Genomic DNA, 27364 nt, shown 5'->3' with positions numbered 1-27364 from the left:
ATAAGTAAAGTTGGTGGTTTCTAGCAAAACTGTTAAAAAAATCGCAATTCTATTTAATCCTTGGAAAAAAGTTGTTAACTCTATTTATTCCTTTACATGTGGTGATTTCGAAAGAGGGGAACATGGGATTGGCATCTTGAGTTGAGACATTGAAATATATAGTTTTTCATTAATTATGAAGCTTCTTTGAGCATGAAAGTTCACATTATTTCAATTTTATACAGTGAGCTGAACCTGCTTGTACTTCGTTATTGTTCTATTTGTTGTTAATTTTGTAAGTCGTTTTATTTATTTTATTTTATTATCATGATTTGCATGTTTTTGGAAACGTTGGAAGTTTATCCAAATGTACAACACAAAACAAAGAGGTTGTATCTATGGGATCAACCCTTCCCTTTCCCCTGAAGAAATTGAGTTAATCCAAAGCAGAAGACAATACAGATCGACGTCTTGAGCTTATGTTTGACTGTTCCTGTTTTAAATTGTACCCTTATTACAAACAATTTTATACCGTTTTTAAAACCGGTGTGAAATATCAAAAACTTTTTATACTCTCGGCTCCTGTACCTACTCGAAAATATCTTTTTTAATATGTATAAAAAATCTTTTTTTGCACCAGTGACAGTTTATGCAGAATTCTGAGACAATATACATAGCAAACCATAACCAGAAAAATTTCGGGATTCTAAAAGTTAAATAAAATACCATCCAACAAGTTTCAGCCACTATAACTTACTAAAACACTTTTTAAAACAGTAATTGCACCATAGTTAGGCTTAAATAACTTTTAAAACCAATTTGCACACTTGATACATGCAACAGACTTCCTCAGGAGGAATGGAAAAAAAGATTTATGAGCACTCACACACCATATTTCATTTCCAAAACAGAGCATACATCTTATACTTACTTTTTCATACTCATACATGTCACTAACTGCAACCCAAGCGAAGATAACAACACCCATACACATTTATTTCTCAAAATAATACATTCATACACTTATTTAAGTTATTATCAACTATATTATATAAATTCCAGAATCCAAAGACACCATTACAATTCATAGAACAACAAGATACAAGATCAAAAGCAATTTAACTCCCCCATACCTTGGCCTCTGTTTTCCTTTCCTATTTCCGTTAGCTCCTCAGACTCTTTTTGCGTTTCCTTTTTGTGATTTCCACTTCTTCTCCCACTCATTCCCTTCTTAACTCTACTAATTTCGTTTCTCTCCGAACATAATTGCTTCCTTTCACGTCTCATTGCACAATGGATTTCATGACTTATAGGCGAGGAAGAAGAAATGAAAAGAGAGAATAAGAAAAAGGAAATGAGGAACGTGAATGCTAGGCTTGATTCAAGAATGAACATTTTCATATTAGCTCTCTTAGACATTTTAAACAAACAGTTTATGAGAAAAATCACAAAATAGAACTCAAGACAACAATGAATGAAAACAAAACGCAGCTTACAACTAATCAAGACACCAAAGGAAAAGTAAAATTAACAATGCGAAAAAATTGAAGAAAACTCAACAAGCAGATATGCATAACTCAAAACAAAGAACAATCAACTTGAATCAATTCAAGACAAATGAATAGAAACAAGGAAAGCAATACTTACCTCATGTAGCGTGCTCGACCTTGCTCTAAATACCACTAGCCTCCAACGAGATGACCAGAAGAGTAACGTGGACTCGACTCGAACTCATTCGAAGCTTCCTTGATGAGGAAACGTAGTGGAATAATGAGACGAACTCGAGATCGAGACTGAAACGGAGAATGAACGGAAGAAAATGTTAGAAAACCCTAAACGAACGGATAAAAGCTAGAACGATTGGGGAAAAACTCTAAAATGGAGGACGAACCCTAATCAGGACCGAAGGAACCCTAAAAAGGGGGAGAAACTCAATATGAACCGATTAATCAGTTCAAACGCAAGATTGATCGGTACAAAAGTGTTTAAACGGTGCAAATGGAGGTTTAATCGGTGGAAAATTGAAGAACAAATGGTAGAAAGGCGATTATCATTGGACTCGCGAGTGATTTGTGATGCTGCTAGTGGGAGAGAGAGGGAGAAATCGCAAGTGCTTTGTGAAGGCGAGGGAGAAATCGCGAGTGCTTTGTGAGTGTTAGGGTTCGAGAGAGTGCTTTGTGAGTGTGCGAGCTCGAGAGAGGTTCAGAATGAGTGTGAATACGGGTTTCCAGCTTGACTTAATCAGAAATTCATTTTTTAAAAAAACATATTTCCCATATCCGTATATAACATCTGCCGTTAACATTTGGTTAACTTTCTCGCCACCTCATGCTAAATTATATACGAAATTTATATACGGATAATTTGTATATAAAAATCCGTATATAATATCCGTATATAAAGCTTTTTTTTATACAACTCTAAATCCGTATATAATGATTTGTATATAATTTCATAATTTCTTGTAGTGTAATTTTACTACTGCTCACTCAGCTCTCACATTTATACGCATCTAAAATCACACACCGAGAATCAAGTCGATACTGAAGAGGTACGTACGTATTTGGATATGAAATTCTAGAAGAAGTTCCCCATATAGAGAAACTTGTGGTGTGTGATGGTTCTTTCCAGAAAATGTTCTGTTGTGAAAATCCTCGTAATAATGTCTTACAGCAGCTGAAAGTATTTCAGTTAGAGTCCTTTGGAGAGCTGGTTTCGATTGGATTAGGAAACTCTTGAACTGATTCTTTTGTCAAGAAACTTAGAAACCTTTGAAGTCATTAGTTGTTGGAGTTTAAAACACTTGATAGCATGTACAGTATCTTTCTCCAATCTGACATGCATGGAAGTAAAATATTGCTACAGCTTATCACATTGGAAACACTCCGAAGATTTTACAAAGGGAGTTTAAGTTTCCCATTGATGGAGGAATTGACAATAATGTATATATTGCAACAAGATGGTAACTTTATGCAGGTACTATAGAAACAGGCAAGTTATGTCATGTTAAATATGAACTATCATTATCAGAAGCTCTTCTATCGGAAACTGATCTCAACTGTGTTATGCGGAAGAAATATCTGAAAACGGTATGTATTTAATATTTTTAATTCAGCATTGTTCTGATTCTTCTCATTATATATACCGTCTCATAATCTCTTTATGATGGTCATTCAATTTTTTTACTATGCCTGCTAAATAATCCCAAATTAGAGAAGCATATTAAATTATTTTTGTTGTTCTAAATAACGTCAAAACTTACTTACTATCAGTCAAAGCTCAGCATATCTATGCAACTCGGATATATTAAGTTTTCATAATAACAGTTCCCTGCTTCTGATAAAAATTTGGAATTTTTTTTTTCAACCAAACCATATATATATATATATATATATATATATATATATATATATATATATATATATATATATATATATATATATATATATATAGATATAGAGGGTTAAGAATAGTTTATCTAATTCTGAAGTAAAAATTATATTATTATTCAATCATAACTTTTTACGGTGAAAATTATTTATTTAAATAATTATTTTAAGGATCATATTTAATATTATTTTTTCCCCTAAAAGTAGTTATCAAATTGTTTGAAAGTTTATTAAAGTAAACTATATTTATCATCAAGTGGTGGCAACTATGTATATTTATTCAAAATATTATTCTAATGATTTGTTATCTTTAATAAAATATGATTTTGATAAAAACATATTACAATATTTAATAAATACATGGTCAATCAAATTCTTTAATAGATAAATAGTAAAATTATAATCTTTAATTTACAATTAATTATTAAAATCATATTAATACACAAATGTCCTTAATAACTATGAAATTTTATAACCACAATAATTATTTTTTAATACATTATAATTCCTATATACTTTATTCACTTTAGGTAAATAGTTAGCATTTTACATTTGACTTTACCCGCCATTTTGTTATTTTGTTTTGTATTAAGTTGAGGACGGATTCAATGACTTTATAAAATTGTAGTTGGTCATTTAACAAATAATAAAATTAAGAGAATTGTAGTTGATCATTCAACAAATAAAAATTAAAGAGAAGTTATGTGAAAAACTCACTGATTCATATCTATGAAATATGATTAAACATGCTGCAAAATTATTACAATTTATTTAAATATTTTTAAAATAATATATATATATATATATATATATATATATATATATATAATACGATATATAATATAATGTGTGTGTATCTACGACTTTTTAAACAATTCTTAAAAATAATAGTCATAATTGGATTGCTCTTCCCTTTTTTTTTAACTACTATAAGCCAACAAAGTGCAGGTGACACAAAAGATATAATGTAGTTTTAATCATTACAAATTTCTCTATCTTATTAAAATCTACACACTATATCTACAATTTAAACTTCCAATTATACGATTTATTTATAATTTTAATTAAAAATTATGATGAAATTTTTTGAATAATGTTGAATAAAAAAGGAAATTTTTTGAATAATGTTGAATAAAAAAGGAAGAGTCTGTAATGAAGATATCTTACATGGGAGTGAAATTATTAATATTAAAAATAGATTTTCTTAAGTATAGACATTTGAGGATAGAAATTGGAAACAGAAATGCTTGATAATCATAGTTATAATACCATATTAGAAATAAATTTAAGAACTCACTCAACCTCACAAACCGGCATTGCACCGTAGGATGGTTCGTCCTTTGTGATTTTATTTTTTTTTCTTTTTTACAAAACCTTCTATTCTCAAAAATTTGACTCATCTTTTGACATTACTATGATTCTCTGTCATATTTCTTTTTAACTTACCATATTTTTTATTATATTTTCTATCCAAAAAAATTATTACTAATAATAATACTAATAGAAAATACTATTATTTATTAAGGTAAATATTTTTTATAGATTTTACAGTAACAATGTTTTACAATTATATATTCTGATCTAATTTCATCATATTACGTAGGAATTATATTCATTTGTTCAAAATGTTAGTTTGTTGAAACTTTTTTTCAGTGAGATATTCTCACATTTGACCGCAAGAGTGGTCACAAACGAAAATTAAAGTAAAGTTGCAAGACATGCATGCCAGATAAGCTTGCAGTACTCCAATTTAATATTATAAATTTTTTTCAATTAATCACCTTGTATATTTAATCACTTATACAATAAAATATTTTTATATTGATTAGAAAAGATTTTTTATACCAATTTTAAAACCAATTAAAATAGACGTGGTATAGAAAATTTCGATTTTTTTTTATTGATTCTGAAAACATGGAAAGTCAATTTTTATATGAATTCTAAATTTGATATTAGAAAGTGTACGTAGAAATTTTATAATAAAAGTATTTTTTTTATTAGTTGGAACGTCAATCGATGTAACTTAACCGATATAAAAAGTTGTTCTACTAGTTGCAAACTTTATCCGTGTAAAAAGCTTTTATACCTATTGTAGACTTAAAAAATGTAAAATGTGACCTTTTTATTCCGATTGTGAACTTAACAAATATAAAAAGAAAAAATTTTTGCGTTATGATTTTTTATGCACAAACCTCAGTTACACCAAAAGGTTAATGAGTATGTTGATCCATTATCCATACAATAAGTTACTTAACATGATGATAGATAGTAGTTGAGTCCATGGATATAACAAATACTTATCTTTACTTTATTCTCTCATGAAACACTATTATAATGTATTATGTTTTTTACGTTTTCATTTTAAATATAATAAGTGGGAATTTACTTACTATTTCTTTCTTTTCTTATTTCATATTTTTGTTTCATTATTTTTGAAGTTAATCTTTAGTGGCAGTATCATCATCACATAAAAGACATAAAGGTAGAAAGGGAAAACATTCGGCTACATACATACAACCTCTTGCACCCAAGAAGTCATTAGTCAATGTTTTAGATCAACAATGTATTTTTAACAATCATCAGATGGAACGCTATACACATGAATTTTATAAAGAAGAATTGTGGAACCAAAAATTATGAATTATAATTCCTTATTACATATAGTCTTTATTTTCATCATCGCCTAATATTTCAAAGACTCGTTAACTTTGTAGCATTGGACCATCTATTCTTTCTAGATCTGATCAAAATATTCTATTCAAATCAAAGGATTTTTGCAAATGGATACCTACTAAGTGAGGTTAACAGGAAAAATTACTAAAACTTGATAATTGGTTTAATATTGCTCATTTGAAGTATTAGGATCAAAAATTTTCCTTTGCAGATTTACCAAAAGACTTCCCCTTCAACCGTGACATGGCATTGACTTCTATGGTGAAATTGGACATGTAGGGTCAACGTGTAAAAACTATTGGTTGTCTTAATATATAAATGACAGACTTCTTCATTACATGGTAGTGCATATATTGACTGCACGTCTCACTAATTTTACAAAACTACTTTAAGAAGATATTTTTATCTTATGAGTGCTAAAAAATAACATTCATGAATTGACCTCATTATATCATGCAACACATGCTTAAATGGAAGGCTAGTGAAACGCCACTTCTACTTTTCTACAAATTTTGAAGTTCGATATTGTTAATGTCAACGATGTATGATAGCAAGATCATCCAATTAACGATGATGAAGGGCAAGCAAAAGAACAAAGTCCTATGCATGACAAGCTTGTTGTAAGAAAGCAGTAGTCTAGTGGTCATTTTCAACAATCTTCCCTCCATTCAAATTCTGAATTGCTAAGTCAAGTGTGGAAGGGGGAGCAAAGATGTGTTAAGCAAATTGAAATAAATTTATCCAATTTAACTTTAGATATAAACAACCATATAACTTCAATATCAACTTAATTCTCCAAAATTAGAAGATTAACCAGACTTTGTTGCTCGCATAATTGTATCCTCGTACTCTTTTGCTTCATTACATTTCAGCAACCTTAATTATATTTTACTATATAATACTTCTTAACACTTTTTTATTCTCATTTTAACTTACTACTCTTCAAATCATATGGATTCTAGAATATGGAATGCATTAGAGGAAGCAAATGTTTAAAGAAGACGAATGTCTGCCATTGTTAACTAACAACTTGCAACTATTGAACATCGAAATGTCCTATTACAAAGAAAAATAACTTAATCAATGGAACCCCTTCATCTCAATATATTGGAGAACAAATTTCCAAGTTATTAACAACAATGAACATTCCAAATGACAAATTATTTAAACAGTGGTAAAACAATCTCTCTTCACACCTATTCCATATAAAACATATAATTAGGATGTAGATACAAATATCAGTTGATTTATCATAAGATATATTGACTCTTTTTATCTACATATTTGTAATATCTTATGTCACATTTTAAGTTGACTTTATTAATGGTTTGTGACGAAGAAAGTTTAACTTTGTTTTTTCACACATAATGTTAATATCACTATTGCAATGTTCCGACTTTTATTTAATGTACATTGTGTTTATTATTTTCATAATTTATAATATAAATAAACCAACCGATAAACATTCACAATCTTGAATGACAAAAATAACAGTAATAAAATAAAGAGCATTCAAAATTACAATAAAAACAAAACTTAGTATCCTATATGACTAAATTATATAGTAAAATACACTTAATATCTAAACATATAATTTTGAGTGTGTTACCAAAATATATTGTATTATTTATTTACTATAATTTTTTTTATTTTAGTATTTCAAATAACTTTTACAAAATAAATGTAAGTCATATAAATATAATTTTATATAATTTTTAACATTAATGACAATTTGATAATTTTAATTTTCTATTATTAAAATATTATTTTTAATCTATCACAGACTTTCACAAAAAAAAATATTTTTAAATTTACTTATTATCATATTTTCTATTTTTATGTCATCTCCTACATTAACCGTAATGGCAATAATAACCATAGCTTCTTATCTAACAAGTTTAAAATTAAACAATACAATAAATTTGTTGCAAAATGATTGTTTTATATCAATTACAGATCTCATATTAAAACGTATAGACAATTAAATAAAACGATAAAAAAAGAAGATAAAAGTCACATAATTTAATTGACAAAAAGTTAAAGGACAGATAATTAATTAAAAATAATTTAAAATTTAAATACTAGATATACTCGACAATTAATTGAAATTCAATTAAAAATATTTATACATATGAAAAGTTAAAAATTTAACTAAACCAAAAATAAAATATAATGTTTACAACTAATCACGGAGATATCTTTCACAATAATGGAACATACTTTTTTTTATGGTGGCATCACTATGACTATTGGTCTGATATATATTTATTAGAACCACAAGATCGCTTTCTTACATTCAAATTATTATTTTATTACAACATTCTATTTTTATTTTAATATAGTATTTTATTATGAAAAGAAATTGTCAGATGAATGCAGATAAAAAGTGGTATCAAAATATTTTCCTATTTATTATATGGATCGCGATATTCCAACAACGCCAATTTGACAAAGATTTGACAACGCCACGTGTCAAGTTTTAATTGGTCGAATTTGAATGTTTTCTTTAATTTAAAATCTGATTTGGAATGGGTTGAAGTTTGGATTCCGAAACTGCCCTCTTCGTTTTCGAACTCTATCTTCTCTCCTTATCACTGTCTTCTCTCTCCATTTTAGGGATTTGAATTTCATTTCAACTTCTCTCTTCATAGCAGTGTTCTCCCTCCTCCATTTTTGCAGTTGTTTGTTCGTCATCATTGAAAGACCAAGTTAAGGTGTTTCTGGGTTGAGAGGTGAGTTCCTGCACCATTGACAAAGAACTGATGTTGTTGTAATCGATTACAGGGAGCTGGTAATCGCTTACCAGTAGAAAAATCTCCTTTTGTACCGAAAGTTGAAGAGTGCTACCCAGACGTGGCTTAAGCACTCCCCAGGAATATTTTGGATTCGTTATGACTGTCTTTTGAAGGTTTTATGGATGGATCATTAATGGAACACTTCAAGTTGGAATACTTCAATATTAAACAAATATAAACGAAATAATGAAGGGTATTGAGTAATGAAAAATTATAACAATATTAAAAAGCACATACATTAATAAAAAAACGTAATGACATTTCACGAAACAACAAGTTTTGAAATGAAAAGATACATAACAGTATACAATGAAATGTAATATAAGAAGATGGTTGTCGATCAAATTGATTGCAGAAGTTAATAACTTCTTCCTCTACGAGTTGTGCAAAAATTGTCATGAACTTGAACTACCTTGGTTCAAACACCTATAGGTGGTTTTCTCCAATTGAGGTGAGGTGCATAATCCATGCTGTCAACTTTGACCTTTACTGACTATTTTAATCATAACTTTTTCCACAGACCTCCAAATGATGTGATTCTTTTTTTATTAGAAAGTAGACTCAAATATCTTTCCAATGACTACTAATTTATAATTTTTGGACACCTGAGTAGGTGCAGTTAATTCTTTAAAGTTAACGTTTTATATATTTCTACCACCTCTAACCTTTGCTGGTTGTTTTGCTCATAACTTTCTCCACCGAACTCCAAATGCGTTGATTCTTGTTTTGTTGGAAAGCTCTTTGAGTCTAGATTCCAACAAAACAAGAATCAAGTCATTTGGAGTTCGGTGGAGAAAGTTAAGAATAAAACAAGTAGCAAAGTTCAGAAAAACAGAGTTGGGGAGCAGTGTTCATCTAGATGGGGAGTACAGTTGAAGTTTTTGTACAAATTACCCTTTTTCCTCTGGTAATCGATTACAAGACCCCTGTAATCGATTACAAGAGGAAAAAGGGTAATTTGTATCGAAACTTCAACTGTACTCCCCAGCTAGATGAACACTGCTCCCCATTCTCTATTTTTGTTGAATTTTTCCTTTTTTGAGATGGGTGAGTGAGTTCAATGTTATTCGGTGAGCTCTCTGCACCAATAATGAGGTTAGGTCATTGATTTCTTCAAAATAAAAATGTTCATTTAGGTGGTTTTCTCCAATTGAGGTGATGTGCATAACCCATGCTGTCAACTTTGACCTTTACTGACTATTTTAATCATAACTTTTTCCACAAACCTCCAAATGATGTGATTCTTTTTTTATTAGAAATTAGACTCAAATATCTTTCCAATGACTACTAATTTATAATTTTTGGACACCTGAGTAGGTGCAGTTAATTCCTTAAAGTTAAGGTTTTATATATTTCTACCACCTCTGACTTTTGCTGGTTGTTTTCCTCAAAACTTTCTCCACCGAACTCCAAATGAGTTGATTCTTGTTTTGTTGGAAAGATCTTTAAGTCTAGATTCCAACAAAACAAGAATCAAGTCATTTGGAGTTCGGTGGAGAAATTTAATAACAAAACAAGTAGCAAAGGTCAGAAAAACAGAGTTGGGGAGCAATGTTCATCTAGCTCGGGAGTACAGTTGAAGTTTCTGTACAAATTACGCTTTTTCCTCTGCTAATCGATTACAAGACCCCTGTAATCGATTACCAAAAGAAAATGGGTATTTTGTACAGAAACTTCAACTGTACTCCCTAGCTAGATGAACACTACTCCCCATTCTCTATTTTTGTTGAATTTTTCATTTTTTGAGATGGGTGAGTGAGTTAAACGTTATTGGGTGTGCTCCCTGCACCAGTGGAAAAATCCCCTTTTGTACCAAAAGTTAAGGAGTGCTACCCAGACATGGCTGAAGCACTCCCCAACAGTCTTGACGACTGTGTTTTCAAGTTTTTATGGATTGATCCCCTGTTTGCCATGGTTTAAGGTGTCCATAACAAGCAATTTCGAGTTTGGTGAGTCCTATGTGGATGGAAGACCCACGAAGGTTGTTTATAGGTTGAGAAGTGACGTTCTGCACCATTGTTTATAGGTTGTTTATACGAAAAAACAATACCTTTGGAGAAATGATGCCAACAAAACCACTCGCTAACCAAAGAGGAAGGAACAATGCACCTAAGCGACGAAGGAACAACGGTGTCAGCGGAAAAACGAGAGCTTTGGAGAAATGGCGCACAGAAAGCACTTCAATGGCGGAGAGAGAGACGACTTCCTCCAAAGACATTGGTGGACCCAAGCGACGGACGAACAACGGTGGACAGAGACACCACTTCAATGACGGAGAGAGTTTCAAAGGAAGGAACTTCAATGACGGAGATAGAATTTTGAAGGATCTTTCGGTGAAGGGGGAGAGAAAGTTTCGAAAAGATAGAGAGAGAGTTTCGAAAATGAGAAAAGAGACTTTTGCAGGGTTTCTGAAAAGCGCCAAAAAGTTTCTGAAAATTATTCCAAAAATGCCCTCCAAAACAAAATGAATCTTTAAACAAAATTTAATAAAAACAACCAATGACAGTGAGACACGTGTTGTTGTCAAATTGTTGTCAAAAATCTGTTGTTGAAGAAACGTTTTCCTTATTATATATGAAGGGCTGGCAGGAAATTTTTTAATGTACACTTTTTTATTTTTCCACTCTTTTTAATATCTAATAAAAAATTAATATTTATACTTTTCTATTAATTTATTTTAAATTATTTTATATTTTAAAATAAAAATATTATTTATTTAACGTTAGAAGAATGTTGAGTGAAAAAAAAAAAATATTAGAGTATGATCAGCCATTGAAAGGGTAATGTGCTAACAACCATATTAGAATAAGTTAGAACGGGGTATGGTGTCATTCATTACTTTATTGAGTGGCTACGGATATATTTCAAAAGGACTTCAGAAATGTTATAATCCAATCAGTCACGTAAAGAATAATAAAATAAAATCAATTCAAAATCCTAATAGATACCTGTATTACCTTTACCTTTTTTTTTTCTTTATTCTTTTCTTGTGTTTTTTTTTCATATTCTTTTCTTGTGTTTTTTTTTTCTTTATTCTTTTCTTGTATTTTTCTTTCTTTCTCTCTTTTTCTTTTTGTATTTCATTATTATGTTACATGTATCTCTCTCATACTTCACTCTCCCTTTTAAATTTCGAATTCCATTTTCCATATATATCAAAACCAATTTATATAGTAGAGCAGCAGATATATTTTGAAACATTTCTATATAAATATTTTTTAATTTGTTGCAAGTTTAAAATTTGCTCTGATATTTATTAATTTACTATATCAATGTTTAAGTGTTTTTGTTACTTCAGTAGCAAAAGTTATTCTTTCAATTCATTTATCTTGATAGTTTTGGATTTGATTCGAAACGTTTCACGTGGTCTTTAGTACTTTTTTTTTCTCTTATTCACTTTTCTATTACATGGAGCACAAGTAATTATCATGTATCAGTAAAAATGTCTAAATAATTATTATCAATTTCAACAATATTTTATTGTATATATAATTAGCCATAATCAAATGACAATATCAAAATTTTACACGGTAAGTTTTAACAATTTTTAACTGACTTTTTCTTTCTTACTTACAAAGAAGGGAATATGACAAGCGCAATATCCTGACGTGTACTTGAAATAATTAATATTTTTTATATATTTCGTTTTTTCATTTTAACAATAATAATAATTTTAATCTAAATTATTAATTTAATAATTAAATACTAAATGTTTTTTTATTGATATATATATATATATATATATATATATATATATATATATATATATATATATATAAAAGGTTAAGGGTATTTTAATAATTTTTATTTTCAAAACTAAAAAAAACTCTCAAACTCAACTCCCTTATTTCTCTTAACCTTTTCTCTTTTATGTCTGTCACTCCAACATTTTGTGTTGCAATGATCATTCATTTATATCAGATGTAGATGAGATGCCTCTGGAGCATGCTTTGAAGGGAGACGATGCCGCTGCTTAACCTAATTAGGATTCTTAGTTGTTTTATTTATTTTGAAATACTCGGCTGTGTTTAAAGTTTTAAATTATAACCATTTCGAAATGACTGTAATCTTACTACTTTATATGCGATTCTTCCTCTTCCAACTGTTCTATTATATTAAAATGTGACTACTATATTATATATAGTTTTATATAATCTAGAATGTTACGTTAAGTACACTACAAAATATGTTAAAATATAAGGATGATATTAGTATGAAAAAAAAAACTAACATCAATAAACTATAAAATAGTCGAAGTAATGTTGAACTTATAACATAAAAACTCTTTAAATAAATTGCTGTCTAGTATTTATTGCATACTTTTTATTGATAAAGCTAAATTTTGGAAATAATTAAATAAACTAATAAAAAGTTATTAGGCTTATGAAATCTAATGTAATGAGAAAATGATAATCCTAAAGAATATTAACATAGAAAAGAAAGGACACAAATTAATTATTAACACAAGCATTTGCTATAAAGAGATCAAATGCATAGCTCAACGAAAAGATTATTTTCCCCTCAATTTAATACAACACAGGTAAAACCTCTCAATGCTCAAGCATCATTTAACTAAACCGATGAAGCTGGTGGGATCACCTTCTCGTATACTCTCAGAACTCTCTTGCAGTGTTTCTTGGTGTTACGATTTGGAACAGTGACAAGTATAGCCAAATCACAATTAAGGTTATTCAATTCGAATAACAGAGGTGCGTTTCGTGGCTTATATAAATATCAATCTATCAATCTGCTGTATATGGCCTCATTTTTTATGAGTTTTTAAGAAATTTGACTCATACAAAGATAGATATTACTTTCAGTTTTTAAGATTTTTCAACTCTCACTGTTTTACATATATTATGAAGTTATGAAATAATAACTTGAAGTTTTACAGAGCAGAAGCAGTTCTAAAAGAAGGGAAATATTCAGAACGCGTATAAAGGAGAAAAGAAATGGAAAATGGAGTTGTTGATGGTGATGAATCCGATGCTTCTTATTCTTAGTCTGTCTCACACTCCAGGTCAGATCCTTAACACTACCCTTAATTGCTGTTACTTCATATCTTTTAATGGATTCATTGATGAAATGATACTACAAATAAATATAAATGCTGTATTTAGCTGAATTAGTGTCGGTTCCTGGAAAATTTTGTTAATGTGTTCATCACAGAAATTCGGTAAGTGACTGATAAGCTACTATTTAAATTAGTAATGTGGATTGAGCCGACTCAAATTAATGTTATGTCAGTGGTATGGTGGAAGAATAAAGTAAAAATAACTTTCTCTCTCTTACAATTTCTTCCCTTCTCTTTCGATTTCAATTTCCCTCTTCGAAAATCCCTTCCAGAGCTAAAAAAACGAAGTTCCTTCCTAAGCCGAAAATCTCCTTGCCCCTTGAACTCGCGCAATCCTCCATGCCCGCTGTTGAACTCGCCCACGATTGCGATTGCATGCGGTCATTGTTATTCGTGTCGGAGTTGTTACCGGTGTTTTTCCTGAAGGATCGGTTGCACTCGATCCCCTTCGCATAGACGTTGCCTTGTGCAGCATGGCGGCGATGAGGGTGAAGATGGCCTTCTTCACATAACAGACTTGGCCGTCGCCTAGCGGTGTAACTTCGAGCGCGTCGAAAAGGAACTGAGGCTGAGTGTCTCGAGAGATAAACTGGGCTGGATTGCGGCTATGTTAGTTTTTTTTCTAAATATAAATCCAGAGTCGGCCTAACCCATACTTGTTGCATATATTAATTTAAAAACTATATATTGTGTATCGGATAAAACGACGCAAGCACTAACAAGCATTTTTTTTTTAATATAATTTTAAGTGAATTGGGTCCACACTAAACTAAATGAGTTATTTAATATGTTAGCGAGGGTCAGACCATTAAAAACACAAATACTACAATTTGCAAATTCTGACTAATGTCTTTGGAACTCACCTTTATGTTCACTATGTTGAGAGTTATTCCGTTTTTCCTTTAAGATACACCATTTTATTTTATTATATATGGTGTAAGAAGTTGTAAGTTCTTTTCTAATACAATGTTCTTTACAACAAATATCAAACTCATTTCAGCATTCTTCATCGCAATTTCTTAGGAGATTTTTAATGCCCTTTCTTGATTTCTTTTCAACTCTGTCTTAAAAGTTTTAAATGCATGAAAGACTTCCGACTTTTTCTATAAAAATTTGGATCCATGCATTTTTAGAATGATCATTAATAGAAGTATTTCAATACTTATTACACCTATTGGATACATGTTTTTATTGGGCCACGTAAATTTAAATGTAAAAGGTCCAAAACATTCTTTGTTCTTCATGAAAAATGAGATTGATGTTGTTTGCTATGTTTAAGTATTGACTTACCAGTTCCTTTTTGTTTAAGGATCTTTAGTCCTCCAAAATTCAAATGACCAAGATAATGCCAAATTTAAAAAGGATCCTTAACTTTGGCCATTAAACTAGATTCAATGATTTCAATATTTAGAGGAAAAGTCAGTTTTAATTTTTACAAAGCATCACTAATAAAATCAGAGATTTGATAAGTGCTTTTGCAAGTGGTGATAGACTAATAGTGTAACCTTTTTTTGTTGTAATTATCCAACACCTAAGATATCGTATTTCAAATCAGGAACATATAAAATATCAACAATTGTTTCAACAAAATCATTATCAGTTTTTTTATTTTAGTATCACCTTTTTCTCATTCCTTTCATCAAAGAAAATCCTCAAAGCTCACACTACACTGAAAATCTTCACTTAGAAATGAAAAATCATATTTAATTGGAAAATGATACTTGAACAACCATTTTTGACAACATTTAGACACGCGCACACGTGTCTAAATTTGAGTGGTCCATTTTCATTTAATTTTTCCAACTGGACCACTCAAATTTAGACACGTGTGCGCGTGTCTAAATGTTGTCAAAAATGGTTGTTCAAGTGTCATTTTCCTATTTAATTTCACTCATCTAGTTATTTTATTTGTTACGGAATTGGCCAACTCTACGATAAGTGCATGGTCTTGTAGTAAGTAATAAGTATTTTATTTTTCTTTCCTAAGAGGCTTGTTAACACATTTTAACTTATAGCTGAATTAGATAATAATGTTTACAAAAATACATTAAAAACTCTTTATATTTTTATATCAAACAGTTTATATTCGACCGAAATTAAAAAATGATAAAAATATAATCCATAAGTAAAACTTAAATTTAACTTTTTATTGTATAAATAATAACAGGTTCTAGAAAATATCAGGTATATAACAATAATAATAGAAAAAATACGGGATACAAATAATAAAGGAAACTAACTAATAGAACGTTTCTCACAAAGCTCCAAAGGGTATGAAATACTGAACGTTCAACAATTACTCAAAACGAGACCGAAGACTTGGAGCTAGACCAAGAGGTCTCCTGTTCCAGAACGGATTAAAATCAAAGAGGGTTACTATCGGGTTTGAGAAGGAACCGGTTACAATCATATATAACAGGGACGACTAAAACGAACGTACATTACAAAGTGAGCCAATTATATGAACTGACTCCTGAGAGCTCCATCCGAACGCCGAAAAGACGATGCCAAGTAATAAGGCTCTAAGCTGGAACCGAATGGATGTAGACACTTCAAGACATTCAAAGAATAATACTAGAAGAATTCTCATGAAGAAACCGAACGTTTATAATTACTTAGCTTATTTGAGTTTAAGCATAAAAAATGAATGCTAGTTAATGACTGAACACTATAGTGAGCGAACCCTAGTGGGCTTGAACGAACGCTCTTATTATGAAGTTTAGTTTAAGGAGCTAGAACGAGTGTCTGATGTAAGACCAAACACTTGATTAGGACAAACGCTTGATATAAGACCAAGTGCTACTAATCTTAAAGAGGAGAGACTTGATAATTATATTAAGATACTATTGGAGTAGTGTTTAAGAATAACTACAATATACAATTACATACATACACACACACACACACACACACACGCGCACACACACACACACACACACACACACACACACACACACACACATATATATATATATATATATATATATATACTTAAGTTTATAAGAGAATACCAAGACATAACTATGCTTGGCCGAACGCTCAAGCACGGTATTTTGAAATGCAGACGCTCATCCTCAACTAGGATTCTTCCCAAATGAAAGAATCCACTTCTAACCAAGTTCACTAGAAAACCGAACGATTTCTTAGAGGAATTTCATACAAGGATCATTTATTTTTCTAACTCATTTCTTAACATATAGTTTCATAACTTTATACATTCATATCATAATCAATTTTCATATTTCATACCATCCAAACATAGAGATTTCATATATTTCATGCATCATAACATAGCTCAATCATTTTTCATATCCAATCATCAAGTCAACGAACGTTCATACAACACATAATCATACAAATTAAATTTGTTTCGGTGAGATTTTGTGAGACCGAGCGCTAACCTCCGACTGATGCGATCCGCCTGCCTGCTTCCAATTTGGACTGATCAGTCACTTTCAATCTTACCCGTATTCGGTTGTGAAAAGAGGGGAGGTACCTGCAAAAGGCACTCAAACGCTCAAGTTAGGAGCGGTTTATGAACTGTTTGCTACAATTAAAATATTGTCATCATAATAGGACGTAAATAGGTCGTATTGTAGTATGAGTAGAATCTGTCTTTACCTTAAACCTAAACCCTTATTTATAGAGTTTAAAGGAATCTGACACATTAATTTACCTCTTAATGACCATTAATGCAAACCTTAATTGTTTAGCGGTAGCCGTTATCACATTCATTGTGCATTAACTCTGCTCAATAGTTGTCGAGACCGAACGGATGAAAAGCTGATTGACACCGATCGGTAGCCAGTGAGCATGACCGATCGGTAGCCAGTGAGCCTGTAGTAACAAAATTAATAAGCTTCCTTTACCTCTGAGCGTGAACGAACGTCCCAGAGACAAAATACGGTTCACCTGACTACAATTCCTTCTACCCTCAACGCTCAACAACTCTTCAAACCAAAATCAAACATGCCAAAATGTTCAGAATGAGACTATGAACTCATGCAACAAGAACTTGGTTTGCATGTGCCAGAGAACGAATGACAGAGTGAAGGGAAGGACTTACCAGCTCAGTTTCACCAACCGAACAGTTTTTCTGGAAGCTCTTGACGCCGTAAGTACTTCTACGGTGTCTGAATGATGATCGAGGAAGAGAAAGGGTGAGATTTCGTAGAGAGAAGGGAGAGCTTTTAGAGAGAAGAAGGAGAAAATGAGATTTCAGAGTTTGGAGGAGAGGTTGCATGCAGAGAATGGTGTGGATTTATGAAAACTCAAAGTTTTCATTCCAACGTCAAGAACGAGCGTCCGCTCATCTGCCGACACCTGTCTTCCACTATCTGATTTTCGGATCCTCTTCGCTTGACATCGGACGTCCGTCATCTGAGTGTCGAGCCCTCATTTTGACTCGTGAACTCCACTAAAACGAATCCTGAATACGTTTTAAATGGGCTCTGACAACATCAATTCAAATAAATATTTAAACAATTATTATGATTTAGATTATAAATAATTTAAATAATTATTAAAAATAAATAAAACTAAAGTCAATTTACATTAACCTTGACTTCAATAATAGGCCTATTAAATATAAACAAGTCTTCTTAATTTAAATATATATTAATACTAAAAACAAATGTCTAAATATTTATTAAATTAGTATTAGATAAGATATTCTAAACTTAAATAAATATAAATGTTAATACATATTGCTCCCGGAACCACTAATTTTAATTTAAAATTAAATTACATTAAAGTTAACTATACAAATATTAGCTTAATAAAATTAAAAAGAAGTAAATGCCTTTTTAATTTCAGATTAAATTAAATAATTAGAAATATTAAAATTAAATAAAATCAATGCTAATTATAACAAAATTTTGACAAAATGCATTTCATCCAATAAGTTTTACAATGTTGCAGGCTCTCGACTAGTAGAGTATAGAGAAAGAGTTTGATAGACGCAGGAGATGGAGCTTTTGGTAATGATCAAGTATTTTCCTCAGTGCTAGTTTGTCTTATTGGTGAGAAGCAAGGAGAGAGGTAAGTCCGTTTTATATATGATTAGTAAAACTGAGCTTTATATATATATATATATATATATATATATATATATATATTTTTTTTTTTTTTTGTTTTTTTTTTTGTTATCATGTTTTCTTATTTTAATCAGATAAAGGTTTATTTATATTAATTTATAAAAGTTTAAAGTTATTTAAGTATAATATTTGTATTATTGTTTTTTATATATGTATGTGAATTTTGTTGGGAATCCAAGTGTGAGTTTAAGTCCCACATTGGAGAGAAATGAGAAAGTAGAGTGGTTTATAAGTTGGAAGACCCATTAACTCATTGCCTTAAGGTTTTGGGTGAAGAATGGTGTTAACTACTTACAAGGTTGAACTCACATCTCATTACGTATGGGAACGAAGAATATATATATATATTGGTTTCCGTCTTTATATTTGTGACAATATATTTCATCTCTATTTCATATTTTTTTAAATTACTAAATTATTTATAATTTAATATATATATATATATATATATTTATTGATATTTCAAATTATTTGACTTATTTTATATCTATAAAATCGATATATACTTTTAAGGTATTTTTTATTACAATCTTGATTATATTTATTTTTTTGAGATATGTTTAAATGATGTATTATAAATTTTAGTGAATAAAAATATACTTTAAGTCTCACATTTAATTATTTTTATTTATTGTTTATATTTTTTTTACGAAAAAAAATTGATTTTCAATTTCAAGTATACAATTGCCTAAATCATTCATTGATTTACTATGTAATATAAAAACTTACTTTTTTTTATTTATTTTCCTTAATCCTTAAGTTTTGTTTTATTTGAAAAGTTTTGTTTTGGTAAAACAAGATTATCTATCAACTCTTCAACTATTTTTATATTTGGGAAGTTTTGATACATATAAGGAAATTTCCTTCTAATCATAAGTTTAATTATAATTTTTTTTTCTGTGATTTTATTTAATCATGTATTAAATAATTTTTTTCACATTCTTTTTAATATTTTCATTCATTTTTTATATTTATTTCGTAAAATTTTGTTTTGATAATTTTTATATAGTTACTTTTGTTATATAATTCTTTCTTATAAGTAATTTTACCACCAATTCAATGAAAATATTTTATTTATTATAATATAATAATTTAATGTTATTTTCATAATTTCTTTTACATTATTTAACATAGAAGTTCAAAAAAGTTAAATATTCATGTTTACATTTAATTTTTTATTTGTTTAATATTTTTTCTCTATTAAATTTCGTTCAATATAATATTTACTGGTGAATCTGAAAAGATATAGTAAAAATATTTATATTTATAATATTACTAAACTTAATATTTGTCTTTTTTTATAATTTAAAAAAAATACTTTTTAACTTTATCCACATTCTTCCATTAGTATTTGCAAAATTTATAGGTGTTTTAGTTGTGAAATTTTATTTCTGTTAATTGTGTAATATTCTATACAATTAATTGGTATTCTGATTTTAAATTTATATTCTTATAATTTTCTTTTCTAAATTTTTATAATTTTTTTAAAATATTTGATATTGAAGATATTAAAATATGTCTTTTTGATATTAAATATTTGATAATAAAAGATTATTTTTACATGATTTTTATTTTTTTTATAAAATCTAATTAATTGAGTAAGAAAGCTATTATGGTGACAAGTAAAGGATGTATCTGTTATCTACAAAAATCTTATATCTTATGATGATGATATGGTTGAACTTTTACATTTAAGATGACTACGAGATAATAAAACTTGTTTTTACCTCTTTGTATGTCATTCCTAGGAATCTTACTGTTTCCAAATGTGTTGTATGATAAGATAATTCAAATTATATGACTAAAAATAGGTCCATTGATTAGAAAAACCTTTCATGGATTGAGTGCTTTTTATTAGATAAAAAGCTAACTATTTTTTGCTAATATTTGATTTGATTGTGATTTGATGTATCTGACATTTAGTATATGACAATTGATATTTCTCATAGGTCACACAAAAAATATTCTGTTGACACTTATAATAATTTTTCTAATATTAATATTAGATTTTATGCTAAAAGTTATATCTGAGAGTTAGAACACGACACTTTATATTTAAGAACGTATTAACTAAGTATCATGCTTTATTCATAACATGATCCACTTAGTCTTGAGACAATATGCAACAAATTTAATGAAGATCAACTGAAAAATAATTATGGACTATATTGACAAATAAAAAATCTCAAAAGTTTCAACTAAAAAATAATTCATATCAACTATGATTGAAAAGTTACATCGGTCAAAAATTAGTCTCATTAACATCAATAAAATAGACCTAGCTGATATTGCTTGAAAAATTGGCGTGCTAATTTTGATTTAATAAAATAATGATCGACGTTTTCTCGAGAAAATATTGATAATCATTAATTGAGAAAATCTTGATTAAACATTGGTCGAGAACTATTATGAGTTATGTTCTTATGAAAATATGTCGAAAAAACTTTAACGACATCCATTGAAAATATATGTTCTTCACATACCAGTCCTCAATGTTACTCCTATTCACTCTACCAGTTCACAACTGCCACATATTGATGCTGACAATAACATTTGGAATAATCGTTTACGTCACTTATCTGATAAGAGACTAGGGATTCTCAAATGAAAATATCCCTACATAAACTCTAGACTAGATAATTGTAATGCTTGCCACATTGCCAAACAAAAGAACATTCCCTTTACTTCACATAACTTTGTTGCTTTACATGCCTTTGACATTATCCATGTAGATATTTAGGAACCTTGTTCCACTGCATCTATACATTTTCATAGATATTTTCTAACGATTGTAGATGATCATACTAGATACACATGTGTTCACGTAATGCGTGCTAAATCTGAAACACAAAATCACATTCTGCATTTAATTTCTTATGTAAAAAAACCAGTTTCAAACCACTATTAAAATTCTCAGATGACAAACTTTCTCCATAACAACTCCCCACATGACAAACTTTACCATACAACTTTTGATATCACAAGACTTAGAGTCTTTGGTTGCCCTGCTACACCAACACCCTTCACTCTCAGAAAAAAAACTTGATCCACGTGCCACAACCAACGTTTTCCTTGGTCTTCACCCTACTACAAAATGGTACATCACTTACAACCTTGACACTCATGACATTCACATCTCTAGAAATGTTATTTTCCGTGAAAATGAATTTCTTGATATGACATCTACTTCCTCACTACATTCCACTTTACCTCTGCCATTACAGGATAATACCATTCTGCATGATACTGATCAGTACAACCACACCATTTCTACTCATCCCTCTCCCCCTAATAATAATGAAGAGCATATAAATAACAATTTTCTTTCCCCTAGGCGTTCTACTCGCACTAGAACGATACCTACATATCTAAAAGACTTTCAAATAGCATCCTATAGTATCATTACAAACAAGCATCCTATTGAACATGTGCTCAATCTTGATAAACTATCTCCTGCATATAGAACTTTTATTTCCTCTATAGACAACACTCATGGTCCCACTGATTACGAAGAAGCTATACAACATGAGCATTGTCGTGTTGCTATGGAAACCAAACTCACTGCCCTTGAATAGAACCAGACTTGGACTCTCACTGCTCTCCTTCCCCACAAGCAAGCTATAGGCTGTAAATGGGTTTATAAAACCAAGCTCAAAGCCGATGGCACAATTGACATATTCTAGGCTTGTCTATTTGCTAAAGGATATACACAATTGGAAGATATTGATTACTTTGACACTTTCTCACCAGTTGTCAAACTCACTACAGGTCGGTTAATCCTATCATTTGCTGCTGCGAAGAATTGGCATCTAAGGCAACTAGATGTCAACAAATGCCTTTTTACATGGTGATTTAAATGAAGAAGTCAACATGCATCCACCAACGGGTGTCACTCTCTCAGCTCGTAACCAAGTATGTCTCCTACACAAATCTCTTTATGGCTTGAAACAAGCTAACAAACAATGATATGACAAGTTGTCCTCCTTCTTTCTCTCTCATGCAGTTACTCAAACATCTGGTGACCACTCTTTATTTACTCATCACAACGGTGAGACAATCACCATCTTATTAATCTACGTTGATGATATCATCCTTATTGGTAATAACATGCATGCAATTGATAATATGACTACTCTACTCAATGAGAATTTCAAAAAATAAAATATGGGTAACTTGTTTTACTTCTTGGGTTTCGAGGTCGGTCGTAAATCTGTAGGAATTCATCTATCGTAGCGCAAGTATGCACCGAACCTTCTCAGGGAAATTGGGATGCTCGTCACTGCCCCTGTTAGCACGCCCATGAATTTCTCCACAAAAGTCTCCTCCGAAGGACAACCGCTTGCCAACCCTACTGCCTTTCGCCGCCTAATTGGGCGCCTCATTTACGTCACGAACACTTTCCCTGTCATCACTTATGTCGTTCACCGTCTTAACCAGTATGTTGCTTCACCAAGTTGCCTTTCGCATCCTCCACTACATCTAAAATATCCCTGGTCAAGGTATATTTCTCAAAGCAAGCAGCAATGTTACCTTAAAGGCTTAAAACAATTCTGATTAAGCTAAATGTCCTAACTCAAGAAAATCCACCATTGGTTATATTGTTTACGTCAGAGATTCACCAATTTCATGGAAGTCCAAGAAGTAATCCATTGTTTCTTGTAGTTCCTTTGAAGTCGAATATCGCGCCCTTCACCAACTGTATGCAAAATTCAATGGCTTTAGTCATCTCATGAGTGACCTTCACCTTCTTTTCTCCCAAGCTGCTACCATCTTCTGCGATAACCAATTTGGCATCAAGATTACTACTAATCAACTTTTACACGAACGTACAAAACATATTGAGATAGACTGCCACCTCATTCATGAGAAAGTCCTGCTTCCTATTTATTCCACTCTCCAACTTGCAGACATGCTCATAAAGCCACTTCCTCCTTTTTCCTTCGACCATATCAATTCCAAGCGTCACACCATATACAAAACATTTATGGACGAATATTATTTCATATTTATTATTATTTTATTGTTTCTACTAGCTAGAATACAGCAACAATTTCCTTTAAATTGACTTTATCAGATTACTCCAAAAATAACTTAAAACTATTAGGATCATGAAGACTATGACTATATATAAAAGAGTACAAGGTGAATTTAGAAAGATCCTATTACCTAGTCTAGTAAGAACATATGGAAAATTCTTAATAAATAATTTGTCGTAACAAATTTTTTTAGTGAAACACAATGTTAATTCACTGTAAGTCATTTGTAATAATAAAATTGACGACTTTTATAAATTCAAAACCGTGGAATAACACCAATGTAATCATTTTAAAATAGATGAAAAGTTCTTGCTTGATTTACCGTTTTGTGTATTTTTGAAGGAGGTCGAGTTCGAACAATGAATTTATATTATCCTTAAAAAGTCGTTTATAAGTCTTTTAAGTGAACTATTTAGAATAATCAAAGTAAATAATAATAATAATATAACAGTGATGAAGTTTTAAAAAAATCACTCTAACAGAGTTGACCCTTAACAATAACTTTCTACAGCTCCATATTTTCCTCTTCATGGCCTAAGGTATGTACTATAATTACCTTTAGCACAAATATACGATAGTGATCAACGCAGCCCCGAGTGGTAGCAATGTGTGCTCCGCAAATGATGATTTCCTTGGAAGGTTGTAATAAAATTGTTTCAGGAAGGAATGTGAGACCGAGACACTAACCTTCGATCGGTGCGCTCCGCTTCTCTGCTTCCAGTTTTGACCAATCGGTCACCTTCAATATTGGCCGCTCGGTGAACTTCAGTCTTGACCGCTCAGTCACCCTCTTTGTAAAAGACGGGAGGTACCTACAAAAGTACTCCGACGCTCAAGTTAGGAGTGGTTTTATGAACTGTTTGTTACAGTTAAATATTGAAGTCCTAATATGACGTAAATAGGACGTATTGTAGTATGAGTTGAATATGTCTTTACCTTAAACCTAAACCCTTATTTATAGAGTTTAAGTTTAAAGGAATCTGAAAAAAATTAATTTATATCTTAATGATTATTAATACAAACCTTAATTGTTTAACGGTAGCCGTCAATATTTGTCAAGACTGAACGGATGAGAAGCTGGTCGAGACCGATCGGTAGCCTGTGAGCCCTTATGGCTATATGGATAAAATTTTTTGTTGAAGTTAAAAAAATGTAACTAATGTTAATTAACAAATAAGATTAGGTTATATGGATAAAAAAAATCACTTTGACGACAATGACAAAAGAATAACTAGTTAACTAAGATAATTAGTAGCATCTGACAAAGTAAATGACATATTATAAAGTTGAAGTTCCACAACAACGAGAAGGTTTACACAATTGGAGGCCTTCATAGATTACATGTAAAACAATGCCAAATATACTATTTTTCTCGATAACAAACACGGAAACCAATTACCACACTAAACTATACCTAAACCAATATTAAGAACAACATAATCTAGCCCCAAAAGGCCCATAGGTAAAAACTAACCAATAGTGTAAATAGACAACAACCCTTAGGTATTTATGGATAAATATTATTGCACATTTTTATTACTCCATTGTTGCTATCAAAACACTTATTTGAGCATTAGACTGTATCTGCAAACACAATACACCTTCTAGATTGTCTTGAGTTGATTAATCCAAGGGTCTTGTGAAAAACAAGAAAAACATAAAAAAGAGGAATGAACAGCTTTTTAGTATGTAGAAAGGTTGACCATATGTTTTTGCAAATAATTTGAAAAAAAACTTCTTCCTCTTTGATTTAATGAAATAAATATTATATGCAATATACTAGATTAAGAGATAGATGATTACTCGTTATTTTTATGCTGACTTGACTGATAACATAGACTATTTCTACCTCTTAACAAACCAATCAAATTTCACTAAATATACTATTGTACGATTGTGTCTTTTTTGATACTATAACCTCTTGTGACTAACTCATAAATATTTTTTCTTATCGTAACCATTTCTGGTTGATTCGAGACCTTTTCAAATTTCATACAAAATTTTAATCTTTAAATCCTAAACATACTACTTTCACAAAAATAAACATAAACCAATTCTCTCACACTACAATATTTCCTAAACCAAGATTAAGAGTAATATGAGCTTAACCTCAAAGACGCATAATATAAAAACTAATTAAGAGTTGTATAAATAGATAATAACTTTAAATATTTATGGACAAATTTATTTGATATTTATTATTATTTTATTGTTTCTAGTAGAATACGGACAACGTCAAAGTTTATTGTACACATATCATTCCCTTTAAATTGTCTTGATAAGATTACTCGGAAGATAACTGAAAACTATTAGGATCAGGAAGACTAAATATAGAAGTGTATAAGGTAAATTTAGAAAGATCCTGTTATCTAGTAAGAACACATGGAAAATTCTTAATGGAATAATCTGACATAACAAAATTTAGTAGTGGAACACAAGGTTAAAAAAATACCTTTTTATTTTGTAAAACGTGATTGCTTGATTGAATATATGCAAATGTATTTGTGATTTTTATTTAATAAAATATCTTTTATTTGTCTTTATTAGTGACTAGACTGATATATTTTTATTATGTGTTTTGTTGGCAAAAAGATGTAGTCGAGGAGGGTACAAGGAAAAGAAATTCGAAGTATGGATACTGGATTGAAAATATTTGAACCAGTAATCGTGTATGTGCGGGATCATGGTATTAACCAGGTGACCTACATTTTTCATTATACGAAAAATATTGAGGAATTAAATAAGACAGTTAAGCGTCTTGGAGAAGTAAAAGAGAGCTTAGATAGTCAATGTGATGAAGCTAAAAGAAAGGGTCACATAGTTAAACCCAGAGTTGAAGAATGGTTTGGGGAAGTGGGTGAATTTGAGAATAGGGTTGAGAACTACAGGAAAAATGCAGGTCACAAGAAGACATGGGGTCTCTATTATTTTCTTCCTTACTATAGGCACAAATTGGGTAGAAAAGCAAAAAAAATGGAAATGGAGGCTTTGAAGCTAACAGGTGAGTCCCCCAAGGTTGACGAAGTTTCCCATGCAGAGAAAATATCATCTTTTGACATCACTTCATCTAATTCTCGCTACATTGAATTTAATAGTAGAAAATCCATTATGGAAGACATAATGACAAAACTTAAAGATCCCAATATGAAAATTATTGGACTCCATGGATCACGAGGGATGGGTAAGAGCACTTTAATAAAAAAAGTTGCTAATAAAGCTAGAGATGAGGGGTTGTTTGAAAGGGTGGCTGAAATAGATGTAACTATGAGTCCCAGTCCTCTTAAAATTCAGGAAGAAATTGCATATGTGTTAGAATTGTCAT

The 27364-nt window shown here is 30.4% G+C and overlaps 2 long non-coding RNA genes across 3 annotated transcripts in view; one reads left to right on the top strand and one right to left on the bottom strand.

Moving 5' to 3' along the window:
- The window catches only part of LOC148191350 (uncharacterized), a 94005-nt gene that overhangs the window by 38945 nt on the left and 27696 nt on the right, over nucleotides 1-27364 (top strand). The window lies entirely within an intron of this gene.
- On the bottom strand, nucleotides 953-2269 carry LOC148191352 (uncharacterized). 2 transcript variants are annotated; one of them, XR_015782886.1, is made up of 3 exons: nucleotides 1871-2229; nucleotides 1627-1772; nucleotides 953-1285 (listed from the first exon to the last, which is right to left on the bottom strand). It is a non-coding gene; the product is annotated as an uncharacterized LOC148191352 (long non-coding RNA). The 2 variants fall into 2 exon arrangements; XR_015782885.1 differs by having other exon boundaries at nucleotides 953-1772; nucleotides 1871-2269.

Source organism: Vigna umbellata, chromosome 11 (genome assembly GCF_029865625.1).
Source record: "Vigna umbellata cultivar VRB3 chromosome 11, Vumbellata_1.0, whole genome shotgun sequence".
Taxonomy (NCBI): Eukaryota; Viridiplantae; Streptophyta; class Magnoliopsida; order Fabales; family Fabaceae; genus Vigna; species Vigna umbellata.
The sequence above is the reverse complement of the archived record's forward strand: the minus strand, read 5'-3'. Positions and strand labels throughout refer to the sequence as shown.